Source organism: Bufo bufo, chromosome 5 (genome assembly GCF_905171765.1).
Source record: "Bufo bufo chromosome 5, aBufBuf1.1, whole genome shotgun sequence".
In the NCBI taxonomy this organism is placed as follows: domain Eukaryota; kingdom Metazoa; phylum Chordata; class Amphibia; order Anura; family Bufonidae; genus Bufo; species Bufo bufo.
The window spans coordinates 406,388,838-406,411,246 of NC_053393.1; the positions used below are offsets into that span (position 1 = coordinate 406,388,838).

The following is a 22,409-nucleotide window of genomic DNA, read 5'->3' on the forward strand; positions in this document are numbered from 1 at the left end:
GTCTGATGGGGGTCTGACAATGTGGGCTGATCTGAGGTCTGATGGGGTTCTGACATGGAGGGCTGATGTGATGTCCTGATAAGGGGGCCTGATCTGATGTCCTGATATTTTTGGGGATCTGATATGAGGTCTGATGAAAAATATCGTTTTCTTATTTTCCTCCTCTTAGGGTGTGTTTTATCATCGGGTGCGTCTTATAAAGTGAAAAATATGGTATTCATTTATCGTATTTTTTGCCCTATAAGACACACCGGCCCATAAGACGCACCTAGGTTTTAGAGAAGGACACTAAGAAAAAAATATTTTTCATTAGACCTCAGATCAGGCCACCAATGTTATTCAGACCTCAGCTGACAGCCCCAATCAGATCCCCAATGTTAATAAGACCCACAATCAGACCTTAGATCAGACCCCCAATGTTATTAAGACCCCAGTAAGACCTTAGATCAGACCCCCAATGTTATTAAGACCCCAGTAAGACCTTAGATCAGACCCCCAATGTTATTAAGACCCCAGTAAGACCTCAGATGAGACCCCCATGCCATTTATGAGCCTCCATTCTGAGCCCCCATGCCACAGAGCAAACAAAATAAAATAAACATGTAACTCTCCTACTTTCTGCTGCGGCTGTGTTGTGACACCACGCACACAGCGTGAGGTCACAGAGCGCCCTCACACTGTGCGCAGCCAGAGCACAGCCGAGAACCAGGAAGCAGCGAGTACAGAGCCCTCACCGCTTCCCGGTCCTCCGGTACTAATGAGCACTTTCATAAGACGCAGCAACATTTATAGGGCGTCTTATAGGGCAAAAAATATGGTATATTCCTGCTCATTCTGGGCTTTATAGTCAAGGAGGCGGTCCTATCAGTGATTGACAGCTATCTCTGTATATACAGTCATAGAGGGAAGGCAATCACTGATAGGACCGTCTCCTTGACTTCACAGCCCTGAATGAGCAGGAATTTAAATGAATAAATTACAAATTTCACTGAATCTTTTCCCACAATATATATATATATATATATATATATATATCAATCTGCTCAGCTCCTCCTGCTCTATAACATGCAGTCTGTAGATTGCGTTGGGACAGGTTCTCTTTAAAAAAGCTCACAGTTGTTACATTTATGTGACCAATTAGACTTTAGGGGTTGTCTGGTTTAGAAAGCCCAATTTCAAATACAGTATTAGGGTTAACAGAGTGGGGTCACCTGTTCAGGGATCTGATATATTAGCCAGATCAATGAGGAGCTACAAAGAGTGTCTGTTGTACTGGAGGACCTTGCACTGTGCAAGGACATGTTCAGACATGGTGGACAAGTCCTATACTGAAAATATACAACAAAATACTAAACAGCACATATGTAAAGGTTTTTCAACCAACAGAATGTCTATTAAGTTGCCGAATTGCTGTGAATTTTCATAGCCAATGTCATCTGTTAGGATGCAAAGTAAGATTTCTGCAGCAAAATATGCATGTAATGCATTTTTTGGAGCAGATTTTCTACGGTTTTGCAGCAAGATTCACGGTGGAATGTAAAGGAATTTAACATTCTCAGGGGAGCAGATAGGCTAAATAAAAAACCTTACCTCACCTGCCATTCCAGCTCTGCGGGTACATACCTCGGGGCTTCTGACTCCCGTCAGACACAGAAGTGATGATGTCACATCCATCATTCATGTGACCGTTCAGCAAGTCACTCGCCTCAGCAATCACATGGCGTTCATGCAAATGTGACCTCTGAGACCAGTGATTGAATTGGCAGCCATGTGAACAATGGACGTAACGTTACTACTTTCAGTCCAGCAGGGACTAGGAGCCTCAAGGGACTCGATGGCAGTTCTGGAACAGGACGGACCTTTTGCAGGTGAGTTGAGCTTTGAGAATTGTTTGACATTGATTTAAATGGGTCAGGATATTGATGACTGGTCCTTGGAAATATTGATTTTGTTAATAAATTGTAAGTAGCCTTTTGCCCTAATGTACAGCAAGACTGGGAACGTCTGTTCTATCTTACTTAATGTGGGGGTTTTTCTATACCATTTTATATGTTGTATGGATAAATGTTGCTGCAGATATTCCACCCAAGTTACTATAACTTAGTAAGGCTACTTTCACACTTGCGGCAGAGAGATCCGGCAAGCAGTTCCGTCGCCGGAACTGCCTGCCGGATCAGGCAAAATGTATGCTAACTGATGGCATTAGTAAGACTGATCAGGATCCTGATCAGTCTTAAAAATGCCTGATCAGTCGAAAAAATGCATTGAAATGCCGGATCCGTCTTTCCGGTGTCATCCGGCAAAAACGGATCCGGCATTTATTTTTTCACCTTTTTTTCAGTCTGCGCATGCGCATACCGGAAGGACGGATCCGGCACTAATACATTCCTATGGGAAAAAATGCCTGATCCGGCATTCAGGCAAGTCTTCAGTTTTTTTAGCCGGAGATAAAACCGTAGCATGCTACGGTTTTCTCTTTTGCCTGATCAGTCAAAACGACTGAACTGAAGACATCCTGATGCAAACTGAACGGATTACTCTCCATTCAGAATGCATGGGGACATATCTGATCAGTTCTTTTCCGGTATAGAGCCCCTGTGACGGAACTCTATGCCGGAAAAGAACAACGCAAGTGTGAAAGTAGCCTAAATGACTCTGGATAAAAAGTTACAGACCATAAAGGTTTAAATGTAAAGTTACTAAAAGTGGTATTGGATTTGTATAATGTTTATATTTTGAACCCCATAATAAAGTGGAGTGTAGCCAAAGGGATCCAGGGAAATGCCCGAGATACAGAACAGATAATCCATGAATAACCTTCATTATAGTCATGACATCCAATCCAAATGAGCATACTACGTACATATGACTACATAGTCACAAACTGATCTGAGTAGATGCACCAGAACTGTAGCATAATTGACGCAAAAAAAACAGGCCTACTTGCTTTGTACCAAATTTAATAAGTATTTTGGATACTTTGTTCCCTTCCAATGAGAGGACATGGTTTAGTATAAAAGGGGGTGTGACCTACTAGAAAGGGGGTGTGGCTTACAGTGCGCCAACATTTTTACAAACGATTCTGGCGTAAAGTAAGCCAACTAGAGAGTTCAAAAGTGCACCACATTTATCATCCAGCATCAGCCACTGTGATAACTCTGGCACATTTTTAGACTCTCTAGTCACTTTTTTAGAGCAACAAATAGAGCACTTTTTCTGCAACAAATTTACCAAATGTCACACACTAGTTAAATTTGTGGCACAAATGACCCAGTGATTTTACAGGCTCAAGTTTAATATTATTTATTATTAAAGCCCTGTTTTTTTTACTGCACTGGGGGACTGGAGTACACTTGTGATTTTTTGTGACATATTAAGTCACATTTGATACAATTTGGCTAAAAATGTAACTACACCCAGAAAACATCCCCCCCCCCACCTTTTTAGGAAACTAAAAAAGAAAGTTGCAAACACTTCATAAATGTATCACAAATCCTCCTCTACTGTCAAAATAACTAAAAACAATCCACTTTTCTGTCGCAAAGCTTTTCATACAGCACTGAGAATAGTATTAGTCAATATGTCCCACTATTGCTACATGTCTAATTACACTGGGCAGGCTTATAAAACTGTCGATCAGAAAAACTGTCCGTGTAGCACAAAGTAACAAATTACAACGCAGCTTTCACTTCTTACAGTACTCTTGGAAAATGCAAGCTGCATTCTGATTGGTTGTTTTGGGCAACAAAAACTGTTTTTTAGACACTTTCATAAATCTGCCCCATTGTTTTTTTATTTTTTTTAACAGGATATTAGTAACACCTTTGGGATTTGTTACCGTTACACATTTGTACATGCCCTGATATATTAGGGAATTTTCTTTTATTGGGTGTCAGGGTGGGAGAAATGCCTCTTCAGTAGGTGAAACTCCTCAACAGCTGAAAGAGGGATCATGTGACGCACTTTTCTGCATCCTAAAATGTTTAGAATTTTGGGTGAGTAGAGCCCATATTGAAAGCAGGGCACATATTCAACCACAGTTCCATTTAAACTCCTCCTCACTGCATGAACCAGGCTTCATTACCCCCGTTCTAGCCTCTTTGGCCCAATTCCTAATCTGTAATATAAAAACTGAAGTTTGATAGGATCCATCCAGTAGGGAAGTCTTTATTCAAACTAAGAACTATTAATGTTCTACCCCTATTGACATGCCTGTGTTATCACATCTGTCCCCTTTCTAAACTCACTGCATTTTTATGTTTTATAATTTCTAAGAAAGTGATATTTTCCTACATATCTTGTGCAATTATGCTGGAGTAGAATGCGTGGTTTTGCGAATGCTTTATATAGCAGAATAATCTACCTTTGTAAAGTTAATATATTGTATTGTTTCAGATTGGTTTTAAATTATATACAGGTATTTTGGATTTGTCTTTGTGTAAAATATTCAGATATACTGTGTATATTGATAAAAGTAACTATCATTTAGATTTCTATGTAAATAGCAGTTTGTTCAAACGTTTTAAATAATCAGTGTTAATAAAATTAAACATTTGAAAACAAGTTGTATTATGGAAATATGGTCATTTCATTTCATTCTGTAGAACATTTATCTTTGGCTCACTAATAGGTAAGGCTGGTTCCAGCCTGCATTTGTGGGAGGGGCGTCTGGCCTTATATTCCGCTCACTCCCGTCCAGCCAGGCGCCCGAGCTTCACGCATTACTGCGGCTTACGCTCCCTCCTTCAGTATCGTCACTTCCGGGTATCGCGGTCACGTGCCTCCACCGCCAGTTCCGCCGCCAGCCTGTCAGGTAATCGGGGTGTCGCGTCCCCACTCTACTTTCTCGTTCGCCCGGGTTATCTGGCTTCGGGGGGTTGCCCGGTGGGATGCCGCTCTCCCCCAGCATGTTCCGCCCACGCAGGCACAGGCGGCCGGGTCGGGGGAGCGGTGTCCTGACTCAGCACACTTCCATTCATGCCGCTCTGCATAAAGCTCATTAAGAGTTTAGGGGCCAGCGGCAGCGCCGTGGCGTGGCTTGTTTGCATGCACTAAAAGTTCTCATTCATTCTGTGGTTTTGGTGCAGGGGTTCTCCTGTGTCACGGCGGGGTTTTGTTCATGTCTTTATAACAGCGCTGTCTGCACTTTAGGTACTCGCGAATTCTGATGTTATGGTGCAGGGGTGCTCCTGTGTCGGGGCGAGTCGGCGTGTTATGCCTCGGGAGCTGCGCTGTCAGCTCGGGAGGCATGCAGGGTTCTCAGGTTCGGTGCAGGGGTACTCCTGTGTCCAGGGGGGCTTCGCTGCATTCATGCCTCCTGAACCCCTCCGGCAGGTCACCAGCGGGTTTAGGAGCTGCAATGCTGGTTGTTAAAAAAAAAAAAAAAAAAAAGGGGGGGGCGTTATTTAAAAAAAAAAAAAAAAAAGAGAAACAATATATCAATTCACGCTTATTTCTGGGTTCGAAATCCTCCAGCATCATGGTGCCAGAATTTGCGAGGGGATTTATTTTTTTTATTTTTTTTTTCACGTTACTTCCCGGTTCCCCCTTTTGCGGGGTCCTGGGATCACTCAGGTTGTCAATGTCCCTGGATCGCCCAGGTTGTCTATGTCTCTGGATCACCCAGGTTGTCAGTGTCCCTGGATCGCCCAGGTTGTCAGTGTCCCTGGATCGCCCAGGTTGTCAGTGTCCCTGGATCGCCCAGGTTGTCAGTGCCCCTGGATCGCCCAGGTTGTCAGTGTCCCTGGATCGCCCAGGTTGTCAGTGTCCCTGGATCGCCCAGGTTGTCAGTGTCCCTGGATCGCCCAGGTTGTCAGTGTCCCTGGATCGCCCAGGTTGTCAGTGTCCCTGGATCGCCCAGGTTGTCAGTGTCCCTGGATCGCCCAGGTTGTCAGTGTCCCTGGATCGCCCAGGTTGTCAATGTCCCTGGATCGCCCAGGTTGTCAATGTCCCTGGATCGCCCAGGTTGTCTGTGTCCCTGGATCGCCCAGGTTGTCAGTGTCCCTGGATCGCCCAGGTTGTCGGTGTCCCTGGATCGCCCAGGTTGTCGGTGTCCCTGGATCGCCCAGGTTGTCGGTGTCCCTGGATCGCCCAGGTTGTCGGTGTCCCTGGATCGCCCAGGTTGTCTGTGTCCCTGGATCGCCCAGGTTGTCTGTGTCCCTGGATCGCCCAGGTTGTCGGTGTCCCTGGATCGCCCAGGTTGTCGGTGTCCCTGGATCGCCCAGGTTGTCGGTGTCCCTGGATCACCCAGGTTGTCAATGTCCCTGGCTCGCCCAGGTTGTCTGTGTCCCTGGATCGCCCAGGTTGTCAGTGTCCCTGGATCACCCAGGTTGTCTGGGTCTCCGGTTTATTCTTAGGGTCTGTTTATGTTCTTTAAATCCTATCCTTGTATTGTTCCTCCCTTTAGTTCGGACTTTAGTTGTACGCGTTCCACGTTTTCGACCAGGCAATTCCGGAGCGCTCTCTGGTAAGTCAGTTCATAGAGGGTTCGCAAGGCAGGGTTACAATTTCGGTTCTACTCAGGGTCATTTTCCTTTCATTAGCTCCATCTTTGGCATTTGGGGTTTTTTGGGGCCGTGCTTCCAAACTCAGTCGTGTCCTACCAGGTAGGTGGTTCGTCCGATGGGCATTTTTTACTTTATTGTTTCTCACATTCTTCCGTCCGGCCTCTTCGCATACGTCTGTTTTCGTTGCTTTTTCTGGGTGTTTTTACTCGTCTTTTTTCTCAGGTCCGATATGTCCCACGTCTCCTCCGATATGGTCGATAACGTCTCCATACCTGGAACTCCCGTCTCTGGGCGCGACAGCAGTACATCATTAAGAAGCTGGACGGTGCCTAGATTGGTCGCCGAACTCAACCGCAGGGGGATACGGCATCCGGCGTCCGCTCGCAAGGCCGAATTGTATCGCCTGCTGATGACGGCCCCGGCCCCGGTGGCGGGCCCTTCCAACCCGGATGCTATACAGCTGGCCTTAGCCCAGATTCAGTCGTCCATCGCTGGGCTGGCTGGCTCAGTTTCGGACATTCAGGCTAGGTTAACGGTCCTGGAATCCAGGCCCACGGTTCCACCGCAATTTCCAGGGTCGGCAGTCACCCCTGCCATTCCGCTGGACGTTGCAGGTAGGCCTTCTGTCACCCCTCAGATCGCCCCTTCCCACTTCGTCCCCGAGCATATTAAAAAGGATATCCTGGCGGGCAAGGACGTGAACCTCGCATCCATCCTTATTGCCTCCCAGGATATTTCAGAGAATCGGGTCGTCAACTGCGGAGAGGTATCTGTGGTATTGAGAGCTAAGGATGCTCGGCTCAATAGGAAACTATCTATGTCCGAGTTTGTCCTGGCCTTCAGCCTTTACAGGGACGTGGTGTGTTCTGCTCAACCAGATCGCAGGGCAGAGCTGGACACTTACTTGTACCGGATTGCGGACTTGGGGCACAAATACGGCGGCACGGCTTTTTACGATTATCATCGTTCTTTTTCGGCTAAAGCCGCGGCCGCTTTGAGTCAGTTCCAGTTCGTGTCTAGCTGGGCGGAGCTGGATATGGAATTGTTTTGCCGGCATTTTGCGGGTCTCAAGGCCCCCCTCTGTGCTACCTGCCAGTCCATTTTTCATTCTACCGACTGGTGTCCCAATCCGGTGCAAGCCCCACAGTCAGCCCCCTCGGCAGGTCCTTCTGGGTCATCCAGGTCTTCCCCGTCGTTAGATAAGCTGGGCAGACCCATCGTGTTTCTCGGGGGCAACCAGGTTTGCAATAATTTTAACGCCAAGGGATGTGCCTTCAATTCCTGCCGGGCGCTCCATATTTGTTCCCTTTGTTTTCGGGCCCATCCCCGCTCCTCCTGTCCCAGGAGGGCAGCCAAGGATTCCTGACTAGCCGACATTAATTTGGGGTTACTGGCTGCTCTCCTGCGGGATCACCCTGATCAGCTTTTTGTCTCCTTTTTGTTGGATGGGTTCCGAGAGGGTTTCCATACGGGCCTCATTACTCTCCCGCAGGGCTGTTGGACGGGTCCTAACCTGCTATCCGCGGCCAACGATCCTGAGGCTGTCACCTCTCTCATCCAACAGGAGGTCGACAAGGGGTTTGTCATCGGTCCATTCTCAGACATTCCTTTCCAGTCCTGGCGCATCAGTCCCATTGGTCTTGTTACTAAACTGTCATCTAATAAAAAGCGTCTCATTTACGACCTCTCTGCGCCTCATATGTCGGCCATCCCGAGTCTCAATTCTCTCATCCCATCCGAGGAGTATTCAATGCAATATTCCTCGGTCGACGAGGCAATTCAGTACATTTTGCTGGCAGGGGCCGGGGCTTGGTTGGCTAAAGTAGATATAGCCGATGCTTTCAAGCAGCTTCCTATCCACCCTCAGCTTTGGAAGTATTATGGCTTCAAGTGGGCGGGCAATTACTACTTCGCCAACCGTCTCACTTTCGGGTCTAAAAGTAGCCCGTGGCTTTTCGACCAACTAGCCAAAGCACTGCACTGGATCCTTACCCATCATGGCGGGTTATCCATGGTAGTTCACTACCTGGATGACTTCCTTATGGTAGAAAGTCCTAGTCAGGTCCCATCCATTCCTCACACTCTTTTGGATATTTTTGCCCGTCTTCAGGTCCCTGTCGCTGCCGCCAAGACGGAGGGCCCGGCCACCAGGGTCACCTTCTTGGGCATAATTCTGGATACAGTTAAGATGGAGGCCAGCCTTCCCAGCGAGAAATTGCATCGGATCCGATCTGCCATCTCTCGGGCGGTCCGGTCCCTCTCTTTGACCAAGGTCGAGTTGCAATCCTTGCTGGGGATGCTTAATTTCGCCACCAGAATCATGCCTCAAGGCAGGACCTTTCTCGCCAGTTTATTATCTCTGTTGCCCTCCGCTCCAGAGCAGGATTCTGTTGTCCATCTCGACGGTCATGCCATCGCGGACCTGTGCATGTGGGACAGTTTTCTGTCCACTTGGAATGGCATTTCGCTATTCGTGCCTCAGTGGGGTTCAGCTTCTCCTCTCGTTTTTTCCGATGCCGCAGGGTCATTCGGGTTCGCTGCCATTTTCAGGTCCCATTGGTTGGCCGCCGGATGGCCGCCAGAATTGGCCTCTGATCCTGCTGCTCTTAAATCCTCTCCCCTCCTGGTACTATATCCCGTAGTGGCGGCAGCCCAGGTTTGGGGTCACCTTTGGTCTAATTCGTCCGTGTCCTTTGTCACGGATAGTCAGACCTTGGTGGACATCGTTAACAAAGGCAGGGCCCAGTCGTTCAAGATCATGGCTTTTTTGCGCAAGCTAGTCTGGCTGTCCCTCCGCCACAATTTTCATTTCCGATGCATACATATATCAGGCGAGCAGAATAGGGCCGCGGACGCACTTTCCCGCTTTAATTTTCCCGTTTTTTTTCCAGGAAGTGCCCGACGCGGATCGGTCAGGTGCGCCCGTGCCTCATTTCAGCACCCTCACCCTGGGCTAGATGTCCTCATAGACGAAGCCAAGGGTCTGGTCAGAAAGTCTCTTTCGCATAATACAGCGAGGAATTACCAGGCCGGCTTGAGGGCGTTCGATAAATTCTCCAGAACTCACCCAAGGGGTCTTCATTCCGAAACGGCTCACATCATGGCCTTTTTAGCCCATTGTCACTACCAACTGGGGCTGTCACACAATACCATCAAACTCTATTTAGCTGGGCTGCAACACCACTTCATGCTGGATGATCCACACCGCGGGTCCTTTTTCTCTGTTCAGGCCATTAAGGCCACCCTTCGGGGTATTCAGAAAGAGGGTCAGGGGTCCCAGAGCCGTAGGCAACCCGTGTCTAGCGAGTTGTTTAGGGCTCTCTCCTCGTCTTTGGACGGTCATCCTTTTGGGCCCTCCACTAGCTTGGTCTTGAAAGCAGCCATGTACCTCATTTTTTATGGGTTTCTTAGGCCGGGGGAAGTTTTAGCCGGTCCGAACCGTCAGGGTCACCCGTTGAAACAGCATCTGTCTTGGGGCCGAGGTTGCTACACTCTTCTCCTTCCCTCTACCAAGACCAGTCAGACGGGTCCCCCTACTGCAATCAAATTTTATCCGTCCTCCAACTTATGGTGCCCAGTTCAGGTGCTGCACCAATTATTAGCACTCATTCGGGTCGGTCCTTCAGATAGTCCTCTCCTGCCGCACGCCGGCAAACCCCTTACCGCCACACGGTTCATTACCTGCATCCGTGCTCTTGCCCAAGGTTTAGGATACGACCCCAAAATTATATCAGGGCATTCTTTCCGCATAGGGGCAGCTTCTGCCGCATCACGACATCAGGTGCCAGCTCACGTCATTCGAAGCATGGGGCGTTGGCGGTCCTCTTGCTACACTAGATATATTCCTGATCCTCAACTTGAGATCGCACGTGCCTTTTGTTCGTTGGCTTTGTAAATCATGTAATAAAATGTTTGTTACTAATGGTTGTTTTTTGCCCCCTTTTCTTGGTGTACCCTCGTCGTGGCTCCCGGCATAATTCAGCCACCTTGCTCAGGGCAGGGGTCTCTGCGTACGCTGACGTTTCCTAGCCCTGACCATAAATAGGTAAGGCTGGTTCCAGCCTGCATTTGTGGGAGGGGCGTCTGGCCTTATATTCCGCTCACTCCCGTCCAGCCAGGCGCCCGAGCTTCACGCCCCTCCCCCCCGCCCCTTTTTCCAAGGTTTCCCTGGGTATGCCCCCTTTTCTTGGTGTACCCTCGTCGTGGCTCCCGGCATAATTCAGCCACCTTGCTCAGGGCAGGGGTCTCTGCGTACGCTGACGTTTCCTAGCCCTGACCATAAATGTACTCTAGCTGAAATGAGCTAAACAGGACAGTGACAGTGGGCCACATCTTGCACCAAAATTCTGACGGAAGTTGTCCCTTCTTTGTTGAACAAATAAATTTAGACCAATTTGTTACAGATTTGCGCAAAAAAGAACAGATGGTTACAGGGTGATAGCGTCTCTAGAAAAGGGGGCATAGTTGTGTCACATCAACTTAGTTTTCTGTTGCCACATAGTGGTCTAAAGCAGGGGTGCACAACCTTTTCTGGTTGGGAGCCACATGGTCAGACTGAACCAATCCCAAAGGTTGAAAATAAAACTTAAAAGGGGTATTACCAACTGAAGTACTGTATTTATGGCATATTGAACATACAGTATAAATAAATGTCTGGTTACACTACCAGGATTCCCATCTAATGGGAGAATACAAGAAAAATACATCTGAGCAGCCACAAGACATAAATATACATGTCTTTTACCAGATGGTTGGGGGCCACACAAAGGTATTTAGGGCTGCATGTGGAAAAAAGAAAAAAAGATTGCTAGAATGTTGCAAAAAATGTTACCCAGTATTTATTTTGTGTATTTTCAGTGTGTGGCACAGATTACTAAACCTGACAACTACTATAAAACTGATTATTTACAATGCAGTGCACTTTGTCTTTGTCAAAATTGGAAACCCTGGAAAGCTGTGTTCAGATCCATATTGTCTAAATCCACAGAACGCATAGTCTGCTCACCTTTCTCTGATACTACGGTCAGCAGCACTTTTCCTATGCCACCTTAGTTAAAGGGAATGTGTTGTCAGAAAATGACCTATTGTTTCAATCATATTTTTATGTTCAACATATTTTTAAAGAATTTTTGATGTTCTTTTTAATTTCACATGTAAATATCTGTACTTAACCCCCTCCCGACATGTGACATACTAGTACGTCACATGTTGGGTCTTTAAAGATGGCGCCCGCTCCGCAGCGGAGCAGACGCCATAGCAACCGGGTGTCTGCTTTTTCACACAGCAGACACCCAGGCCTATTGTCCGCGACCGGTAGTAATGTTGATCGCAGACTTTTAACCTCTCAGATGCTGTGGTCAAACGTGACCACTGCATCTGGAGGCGCAAAAACCCAGAAGCACATTTCCGGGTGTGCTCTGGCTCCCACGGCGAGGCTCCAGGCAGCCAGAGTGTGTGTGTGGCAGCCTCCGTATTCCCCAATGATATAAGGCTGACGCACTTTAGTTCCTATGGAGCCCCTGCCTCTATAGATACATACTAAAATTCTCATAGACACCAATGCTAATGCATTAGAGTCTATGGGAATAGCTGATGATTGCTAGTTATAGTTCCCTATGGAAACTATAAAAGAAAAGTGTAGAAAAAATTAATAAAAGTTTCTATAAAAAAAAATTATATATATACATACACTCACCTAGAGAATTATTAGGAACACCTGTTCTATTTCTCATTAATGCAATTATCTAGTCAACCAATCACATGGCAGTTGCTTCAATGCATTTAGGGGGGTGGTCCTGGTCAAGACAATCTCCTGAACTCCAAACTGAATGTCAGAATGGGAAAGAAAGGTGATTTAAGCAATTTTGAGCGTGGCATGGTTGTTGGTGCCAGACGGGCCGGTCTGAGTATTTCACAATCTGCTCAGTTACTGGGATTTTCACGCACAACCATTTCTAGGGTTTACAAAGAATGGTGTGAAAAGGGAAAAACATCCAGTATGCGGCAGTCCTGTGGGCAAAAATGCCTTGTGGATGCTAGAGGTCAGAGGAGAATTGGCCGACTGATTCAAGCTGATAGAAGAGCAACGTTGACTGAAATAACCACTCGTTACAACCGAGGTATGCAGCAAAGCATTTGTGAAGCCACAACATGCACAACCTTGAGGCAGATGGGCTACAACAGCAGAAGACCCCACCGGGTACCACTCATCTCCACTACAAATAGGAAAAAGAGGCTACAATTTGCACGAGCTCACCAAAATTGGACTGTTGAAGACTGGAAAAATGTTGCCTGGTCTGATGAGTCTCGATTTCTGTTGAGACATTCAAATGGTAGAGTCTGAATTTGGCATAAACAGAATGAGAACATGTATCCATCCTCTGATGGCTACTTCTAGCAGGATAATGCACCATGTCACAAAGCTCGAATCATTTCATATTGGTTTCTTGAACATGACAATGAGTTCACTGTACTAAAATGGCCCCCACAGTCACCAGATCTCAACCCAATAGAGCATCTTTGGGATGTGGTGGAACGGGAGCTTCGTGCCCTGGATGTGCATCCCTCAAATCTCCATCAACTGCAAGATGCTATCCTATCAATATGGGCCAACATTTCTAAAGAATGCTATCAGCACCTTGTTGAATCAATGCAGCGTAGAATTAAGGCAGTTCTGAATACAAAAGGGGCTCCAACACCGTATTAGTATGGTGTTCCTAATAATTCTTTAGGTGAGTGTGTGTGTATATATATATATATATATATATATTTATAGGAATGAAAGAAAGGACAGCACTCCAAGTAAAAATATACTGGTCTTTAATCACCCATGCAGATGGCAACGTTTCAGCTCCAAACAAGAGCCTTTTTCAAGCAATGAACACAGTGTATGCTGGGGTATATATAGTCCAACCCCCATTACATCATGATACAATCAATCAACAATAAAATATACAATTTAAAGTGCAAAAGTGCATATACAATCTCCATATGTAAATACAATTGTGTAATACCCATAAGTAAAAGATGATATAATAATACATCAGAAATATAATATATGGTGTACATATTATGACCTACAACGAGGTAATTAGTGATAAGAGACAGGTGTACACAATAGTGCAAGTAATAAAAATGATGATGCCGCAAAGAAAGAAAGAAAGTGTTGACATACCCAGCGCCGTCCACCGCATCAAACATGTCGCATATCAATCGAACCGGCGTTCGGAAACAGATAGTGCGCAGACGCCAACCGCGTCCAGTCACGGCATGACGTCACCAACAATAGTTGCGGAGACACGCGCACGGACATGCGCACTACTGCCAAGAAGCTCGGTCGGCCATATTGTAAAAGGTCATTGTGTCCCACCACTGTGTATGCGCATGTCCATGCACATAAGGACAGGACAGCGCAACACGGAAATACAAGCCGTGCTATACAACAAGTATATAAAGAGGGGGCAAGGAAGGGCACTGTATCTCAAAGGACACAGGTCCCACCATCCATGGGCGAACAGTGGAGACCGCAACACGAGTATCACGATCCTCACCCAGATCACCCACAGATCCCCCCAAAACAAACATGTTTCAATATACCGCAGTGTGGACTGACACAAAATGTAAATCGAGGCGATGAAAAACTAGCCGAACCAAAATAACAAGTCACAATGAGGGCACTCATATAGACAAGTGAGGACATGTGGATACAGTGTATGTGCACCGGGTACGTCACACATCTTGATTCCGCAGCATCATTCAAATCTGTGAATATAAAAAATCTGTGAATATAAAAAAGAAGTTTTTCATCGCCTCGATTTACATTTTGTGTCAGTCCACACTGCGGTATATTGAAACATGTTTGTTTTGGGGGGATCTGTGGGTGATCTGGGTGAGGATCGTGACACTCGTGTTGCGGTCTCCACTGTTCGCCCATGGATGGTGGGACCTGTGTCCTTTGAGATACAGTGCCCTTCCTTGCCCCCTCTTTATATACTTGTTGTATAGCACGGCTTGTATTTCCGTGTTGCGCTGTCCTGTCCTTATGTGCATGGACATGCGCATACACAGTGGTGGGACACAATGACCTTTTACAATATGGCCGACCGAGCTTCTTGGCAGTAGTGCGCATGTCCGTGCGCGTGTCTCCGCAACTATTGTTGGTGACATCATGCCGTGACTGGACGCGGTTGGCGTCTGCGCACTATCTGTTTCCGAACGCCGGTTCGATTGATATGCGACATGTTTGATGCGGTGGACGGCGCTGGGTATGTCAACACTTTCTTTCTTTCTTTGCGGCATCATCATTTTTATTACTTGCACTATTGTGTACACCTGTCTCTTATCACTAATTACCTCGTTGTAGGTCATAATATGTACACCATATATTATATTTCTGATGTATTATTATATCATCTTTTACTTATGGGTATTACACAATTGTATTTACATATGGAGATTGTATATGCACTTTTGCACTTTAAATTGTATATTTTATTGTTGATTGATTGTATCATGATGTAATGGGGGTTGGACTATATATACCCCAGCATACACTGTGTTCATTGCTTGAAAAAGGCTCTTGTTTGGAGCTGAAACGTTGCCATCTGCATGGGTGATTAAAGACCAGTATATTTTTACTTGGAGTGCTGTCCTTTCTTCGTTCCTGTACATCTGGGGTAAGCAGCAATATCCCTGGACATAGCACCCATTTTGCTTGTTTCCAGTGCCGCCGCTACTTTCCCTTTTTTGATATATTGCTTCAGTGGCTGAGCACGGCATTTTTACCTTTGGACATTATTATTTTGTACTATGGCTGAGACCGACTTTCCATGTGGCTCTATGTACTCCCAGGAGGAGACGGATCGCATATTGCATGACATTGGGGGAGATGCAGCTTTCTTGAACACCCCTTCCATTCCTGAACTTAAAAGAAGATATGAGTTTTTGTCTAAAAAGACGGCATCACTTCGCCTGCACATGACCACACTTGGGGAATACTTCAAGGTTCAAAGGATCCCACGTGGCATGAGGTCCAATTTGAGACCTAATTTGTTTGCTCATAATGCTTTGTTTTGCAAAAAATTTGAAGCTTTATCGAATAGATATTCCCTTGATTTCATTCTATTGAATATTCAGTACCTCCAGCATGAATTAACCACCTCCGGACCGCCTAACGCAGGATCGCGTTCCGGAGGTGGCAGCCCTGCGCAGAGTCACGCATATATGCGTCATCTCGCGATGGGCGAGATTTCCTGTGAACGCGCGCACACAGGCGCGCGCGCTCACAGGAACGGAAGGTAAGAGAGTTGATCTCCAGCCTGCCAGCGGCGATCGTTCGCTGGCAGGCTGGAGATGTGTTTTTTTTAACCCCTAACAGGTATATTAGACGCTGTTTTGATAACAGCGTCTAATATACCTGCTACCTGGTCCTCTGGTGGTCCCATTTGTTTGGATCGACCACCAGAGGACACAGGTAGCTCAGTAAAGTCCCACCAAGCACCACTACACTACACTACACCCCCCCCCCCGTCACTTATTAACCCCTTCTTAGCCCCTGATCACCCCATATGGACTCCCTGATCACCCCCCTGTCATTGATCACCCCCCTGTCATTGATTACCCCCCTGTAAAGCTCCATTCAGATGTCCGCATGATTTTTACGGATCCACTGATAGATGGATCGGATCCGCAAAACGCATCCGGACGTCTGAATGAAGCCTTACAGGGGCGTGATCAATGACTGTGGTTATCACCCCATATAGACTCCCTGATCACCCCCCCTGTCATTGATTACCCCCCTGTCATTGATCAACCCCCTGTAAAGCTCCATTCAGACGTCCGCATGATTTTTACGGATGCACTGATAGATGGATCCGATCCGCAAAACGCATCCGGGCGTCTGAATGAAGCCTTACAGGGGCATGATCAATGACTGTGGTGATCACCCCATATAGACTCCCTGATCACCCCCCTGTCATTGATCACCCCCCTGTAAAGCTCCATTCAGATGTCCGCATGATTTTTACGGATGCACTGATAGATGGATCCGATCCGCAAAACGCATCCGGACGTCTGAATGAAGCCTTACAGGGGCATGATCAATGACTGTGGTGATCACCCCATATAGACTCCCTGATCACCCCCCTGTCATTGATTACCCCCCTGTAAAGCTCCATTCAGATGTCCGCATGATTTTTACGGATGCACTGATAGATGGATCGGATCCGCAAAACGCATCCGGACGTCTGAATGAAGCCTTACAGGGGAGTGATCAATGACTGTGGTGATCACCCCATATAGACTCCCTGATCACCCCCCTGTCATTGATTACCCCCCTGTAAAGCTCCATTCAGATGTCCGCATGATTTTTACGGATGCACTGATAGATGGATCGGATCCGCAAAACGCATCCGGACGTCTGAATGAAGCCTTACAGGGGCGTGATCAATGACTGTGGTGATCACCCCATATAGACTCCCTGATCACCCCCCTGTCATCGATCAACCCCCTGTCATTGATTACCCCCCTGTAAAGCTCCATTCAGACGTCCGCATGATTTTTACGGATCCACTGATAGATGGATCGGATCCGCAAAACGCATCCGGACGTCTGAATGAAGCCTTACAGGGGCGTGATCAATGACTGTGGTGATCACCCCATATAGACTCCCTGATCACCCCCCCTGTCATTGATCACCCCCCCTGTCATTGATCAACCCCCTGTCATTGATCAACCCCCCTGTCATTGATCAACCCCCCTGTCATTGATCACCCCTCTGTAAGGCTCCATTCAGATATTTTTTTGGCCCAAGTTAGCAGAATTATTTTTTTTTTTTTCTTACAAAGTCTCATATTCCACTAACTTGTGTCAAAAAATAAAATCTCACATGAACTCACCATACCCCTCACGGAATCCAAATGCGTAAAATTTTTTAGACATTTATATTCCAGACTTCTTCTCACGCTTTAGGGCCCCTAGAATGCCAGGGCAGTATAAATACCCCACATGTGACCCCATTTCGGAAAGAAGACACCCCCAGGTATTCCGTGAGGGGCATATTGAGTCCATGAAAGATTGAAATTTTTGTCCCAAGTTAGCGGAACGGGAGACTTTGTGAGAAAAAAATTAAAAATATCAATTTCCGCTAACTTGTGCCAAAAAAAAAAAAATTCTATGAACTCGCCATGCCCCTCATTGAATACCTTGGGGTGTCTTCTTTCCGAAATGGGGTCACATGTGGGGTATTTATACTGCCCTGGCATTCTAGGGGCCCCAAAGCGTGAGAAGAAGTCTGGTATCCAAATGTCTAAAAATGCCCTCCTAAAAGGAATTTGGGCACCTTTGCGCATCTAGGCTGCAAAAAAGTGTCACACATCTGGTATCGCCGTACTCAGGAGAAGTTGGGGAATGTGTTTTGGGGTGTCATTTTACATATACCCATGCTGGGTGAGAGAAATATCTTGGTCAAATGCCAACTTTGTATAAAAAAAGGGAAAAGTTGTCTTTTGCCAAGATATTTCTCTCACCCAGCATGGGTATATGTAAAATGACACCCCAAAACACATTCCCCAACTTCTCCTGAATACGGCGATACCACATGTGTGACACTTTTTTGCAGCCTAGGTGGGCAAAGGGGCCCATATTCCAAAGAGCACCTTTCGGATTTCACTCCTCATTTTTTCCTGAATTTGATTTCAAACTCCTTACCACACATTTGGGCCCCTAGAATACCAGGGCAGTATAACTACCCCACAAGTGACCCCATTTTGGAAAGAAGACACCCCAAGGTATTCCGTGAGGGGCATGGCGAGTTCCTAGAATTTTTTATTTTTTGTCACAAGTTAGTGGAAAATGATGATTTTTTTTTTTTTTTTTTCATACTAAGTCTCATATTCCACAAACTTGTGACAAAAAATAAAAACTTCCATGAACTCACTATGCCCATCAGCGAATACCTTGGGGTCTCTTCTTTCCAAAATGGGGTCACTTGTGGGGTAGTTATACTGCCCTGGCATTCTAGGGGCCCAAATGTGTGGTAAGTAGGTAAATGACCTGTGAAATCCGAAAGGTGCTCTTTGGAATGTGGGCCCCTTTGCCCACCTAGGCTGCAAAAAAGTGTCACACATCTGGTATCTCTGTACTCAGGAGAAGTTGAGGAATGTGTTTTGGGGTGTCTTTTTACATATACCCATGCTGGGTGAGATAAATATCTTGGTCAAATGACAACTTTGTATAAAAAAATGGGAAAAGTTGTCTTTTGCCAAGATATTTCTCTCACCCAGCATGGGTATATATAAAATGACACCCCAAAACACATTCCCCACCTTCTCCTGAGTACGGAGATACCAGATGTGTGACACTTTTTTGCAGCCTAGGTGGGCAAAGGGGCCCATATTCCAAAGAGCACCTTTCGGATTTCACAGGTCATTTTTTACAGAATTTGATTTCAAACTCCTTACCACACATTTGGGCCCCTAGAATGCCAGGGCAGTATAACTACCCCACAAGTGACCCCATTTTGGAAAGAAGAGACCCCAAGGTATTCGCTGATGGGCATAGTGAGTTCATGGAAGTTTTTATTTTTTGTCACAAGTTAGTGGAATATGAGACTTTGTAAGAAAAAAAAAAAAAAAAAATCATAATTTTCCGCTAACTTGTGACAAAAAATAAAAAGTTCTATGAACTCACTATGCCCATCAGCGAATACCTTAGGGTGTGTACTTTCAGAAATGGGGTCATTTGTGGGGTGTTTGTACTGTCTGGGCATTGTAGAACCTCAGGAAACATGACAGGTGCTCAGAAAGTCAGAGCTGCTTCAAAAAGCGGAAATTCACATTTTTGTACCATAGTTTGTAAACGCTATAACTTTTACCCAAACCATTTTTTTTTTACCCAAACATTTTTTTTTTATCAAAGACATGTAGAACTATAAATTTAGAGCAAAATTTCTATATGGATGTCGTTTTTTTTGCAAAATTTTACAACTGAAAGTGAAAAATGTCATTTTTTTGCAAAAAAATCGTTAAATTTCGATTAATAACAAAAAAAGTAAAAATGTCAGCAGCAATGAAATACCACCAAATGAAAGCTCTATTAGTGAGAAGAAAAGGAGGTAAAATTCATTTGGGTGGTAAGTTGCATGACCGAGCAATAAACGGTGAAAGTAATGTAGGTCAGAAGTGTAAAAAGTGGCCTGGTCTTTCAGGGTGTTTAAGCACTGGGGGCTGAAGTGGTTAATCACTATTGCTTCCGACACGGCGGAGATTGACCTTACATTACGGTCAGCTATGTCCGCTGAGGAGTATTCGCTGTTTAGCGATAATGTTGGTGTTCATGTAACACGAACCAAATTGGAGCTGGAGGAAGGAAAAAGGTCAAAGTGGAATGGTGACTCCGATGATTATAAAAAAGATGCTGTTTACACCTGGCAGTCTGATAGCGGCAATTTTAATTATAAAGATCCCAGGAAGAAGAAAAGAAATACACCTGCCACCTCCACTTTATCTTCCCCTTTTTTAGGGAACAGTATGGATCCAGAAAGGAGAGACGTGGGCGGACCAGAAGAGGGGGTCGTTGACATCGCAGAACCGGTCAAGCCCAAAATCAACAAAACCAGAGCACAGACCACAAAGTCACTGGTGAACAAGAGGAGGTGACGGTGATTAACCTGTCATCCAGGACGCTCACCTCTGCTCAAGTGAGTGTCCTGAATAAAGGACTTTCGTTTTGTCCTATGTCTGTGCCTAACTGGTTTGAACTGGACACTGACCTTCATGCTTTTTTTCGCAGGATTAAACTCAAAATGTGGTTTAACTCTAAGACACGGATCGCGGTGCCTCAGGTTAGCGAGTTCTCCCTGGGCCGCCTCGATCTGTCTCTGAAAAGTAACTTCACTCCATGCATTAACGAGGCCTCGATTGATGCATTTATTACTGCAGTTAAGTCTGATGTTTCTGCCTATAGATTGAGATGTGACAATGTTGCCTTTAAACATCCTAACCTATCTAAATTTGAAATAGAAGCGCTAGACCGATTAAGGAAAGATTCTTCCATAACAGTCAAGCCTGCGGACAAGGGTGGCGCAGTGGTCATCATGGACACCGGCAAATATGTGGCTGAGATTCAGCGTCAGCTGGATGACACCAATGTCTACTCTGTTCTTCAATGTGATCCCAAGTTTGAGATTGCTAGACTTATCCAGAGATGTTTGGCAGACGCCATGTTGGCAGGCACTATTGATGAGGACTTGTGCACTTTTCTCACTGTAGATCATCCGGTGACCCCGGTTTTATATATACTTCCAAAAGTGCACAAGTCCCTTATCGATCCTCCCGGTTCGGACTCCATCTTTAGTTGCATTGCTATTTTTCTGGATAAGGTTCTACACGAATTTGCAATAGGGGCTGAGTCGTATGTACAAGATACGACCGACTTCCTGTGCAAGTTGAATGAGATTGATTTTGCCGGTGTCCATGAGGTCCATTTAGCGTCCTTTGACGTCACTTCACTATATACCTCTATCAATCATGATTTAGGTATTGACGCCATTTCCCGTATGCTTGACTCTTCACCTTATACAATGGCTGCTAGGCAGCTCATCATTGATTTATTGCAGATAATTTTGAGGCATAACTATTTCCTGTTCCAGGATACCTTTTTCCAACAAAAAAGAGGCGTGGCAATGGGGTCTAACGTGGCACCTACCTACGCCAATATCTTTATGAGATGCTTTGAGGAAGATGTCGTCTATGTGTCACACCACCGCAGCCAATTGCTGCGGTGGTGGAGATACATCGACGACATCTTCCTCATATGGACTGGTAGTGTCACCCAGTTACTTGAGTTTCATCGGTTTTTAAACGGTGTTGACAGGGATCTGCAATTTACGTTGGTCCATTCGGATACTGAATTGCAGTTTCTTGATACCACTGTTACTTTTGGTGAGAGCGGGATACACACCCAGCTCTACACCAAACCTACTGATAAAAATACCCTCCTCTGTTACAACAGTGGTCATCCACGCAACACACTCAAGTACTTACCCTTTTCACAATTTCTCAGGGTCAAACGAATTGTTTCTGAGCCTAAGAATCTAGACTCCTCTTTAAACAACATGGCTAACAAATTCAAAAAAAGGGGGTACCCTACCAAATTATTGGATTCTCACATCAACAAGGTCCGTGATTTGGATAGAAGTAATCTTCTAAAAAGGAAGTCATCTGAACGATCCTTGACTCGGATTCCTTTTATTTCCAAATTCACGGAACAAAGTGCAGAGATTAACTGTATCATCAAACGGCATTGGGGTATTTTGGGAGGCTGTCATAGTGAGATTCAGGAATTCAGATCTCCCCCCCTATTCTCATATTGTAGGTCTAGAAGCCTACGGGATCAACTGGTTAGAGCAGATATTGGCCCTAGATCTAGGTCGGTACAGACTGCACTAACCACATTAGGCAAGGGTAGTTTTCCCTGCCTGTGCTGCACCGACTGCAAATATATGGGTAAAGGCAGTGCTTTTATTCATCCTACCACTGGAGTTCTACACCCTATTCGTTTTCACCTTACATGTAATTCCTGTTACGTGGTTTATGTTTTGATCTGTCCATGTAAGTTATTATATGTGGGTGAGACTTCAACCGATCTTAAGACGCGGCTCAACAATCACCGTTTGTCCATACGTAAAAAGAGAAAGGACCTCCCTGTTGCCAAACATTTCACAGAATTTAAACATTCTGAAAAAGATCTGAAATGTTGGGCAATTGATCATGTACCCATGCCCAGACGTGGGGGGAACAGGGTACGGATTCTTAAAAAGAGAGAGCTTCTCTGGATTTACACTCTCAACAGTTTGAGACCAAATGGGCTTAATGTGGATTACAATCCGGGGATTTATGTTTAAAT

General features: G+C 45.7%; 2 long non-coding RNA genes across 2 annotated transcripts; one reads left to right on the forward strand and one right to left on the reverse strand.

Annotated features, from left to right (window-relative positions):
• Positions 1–1,153: 1,153 nt before the first annotated feature.
• LOC121001788 lies at positions 1,154–11,600 on the reverse strand. Its single transcript, XR_005779142.1, has 3 exons — positions 11,588–11,600; positions 11,052–11,060; positions 1,154–1,281 (listed from the first exon to the last, which is right to left on the reverse strand). It is a non-coding gene; the product is annotated as an uncharacterized LOC121001788 (long non-coding RNA).
• Positions 1,279–21,694, forward strand: LOC121001790. The gene is made up of 3 exons (XR_005779143.1): positions 1,279–2,029; positions 16,330–16,341; positions 21,682–21,694. It is a non-coding gene; the product is annotated as an uncharacterized LOC121001790 (long non-coding RNA).
• The last annotated feature ends 715 nt before the right edge of the window (positions 21,695–22,409 follow it).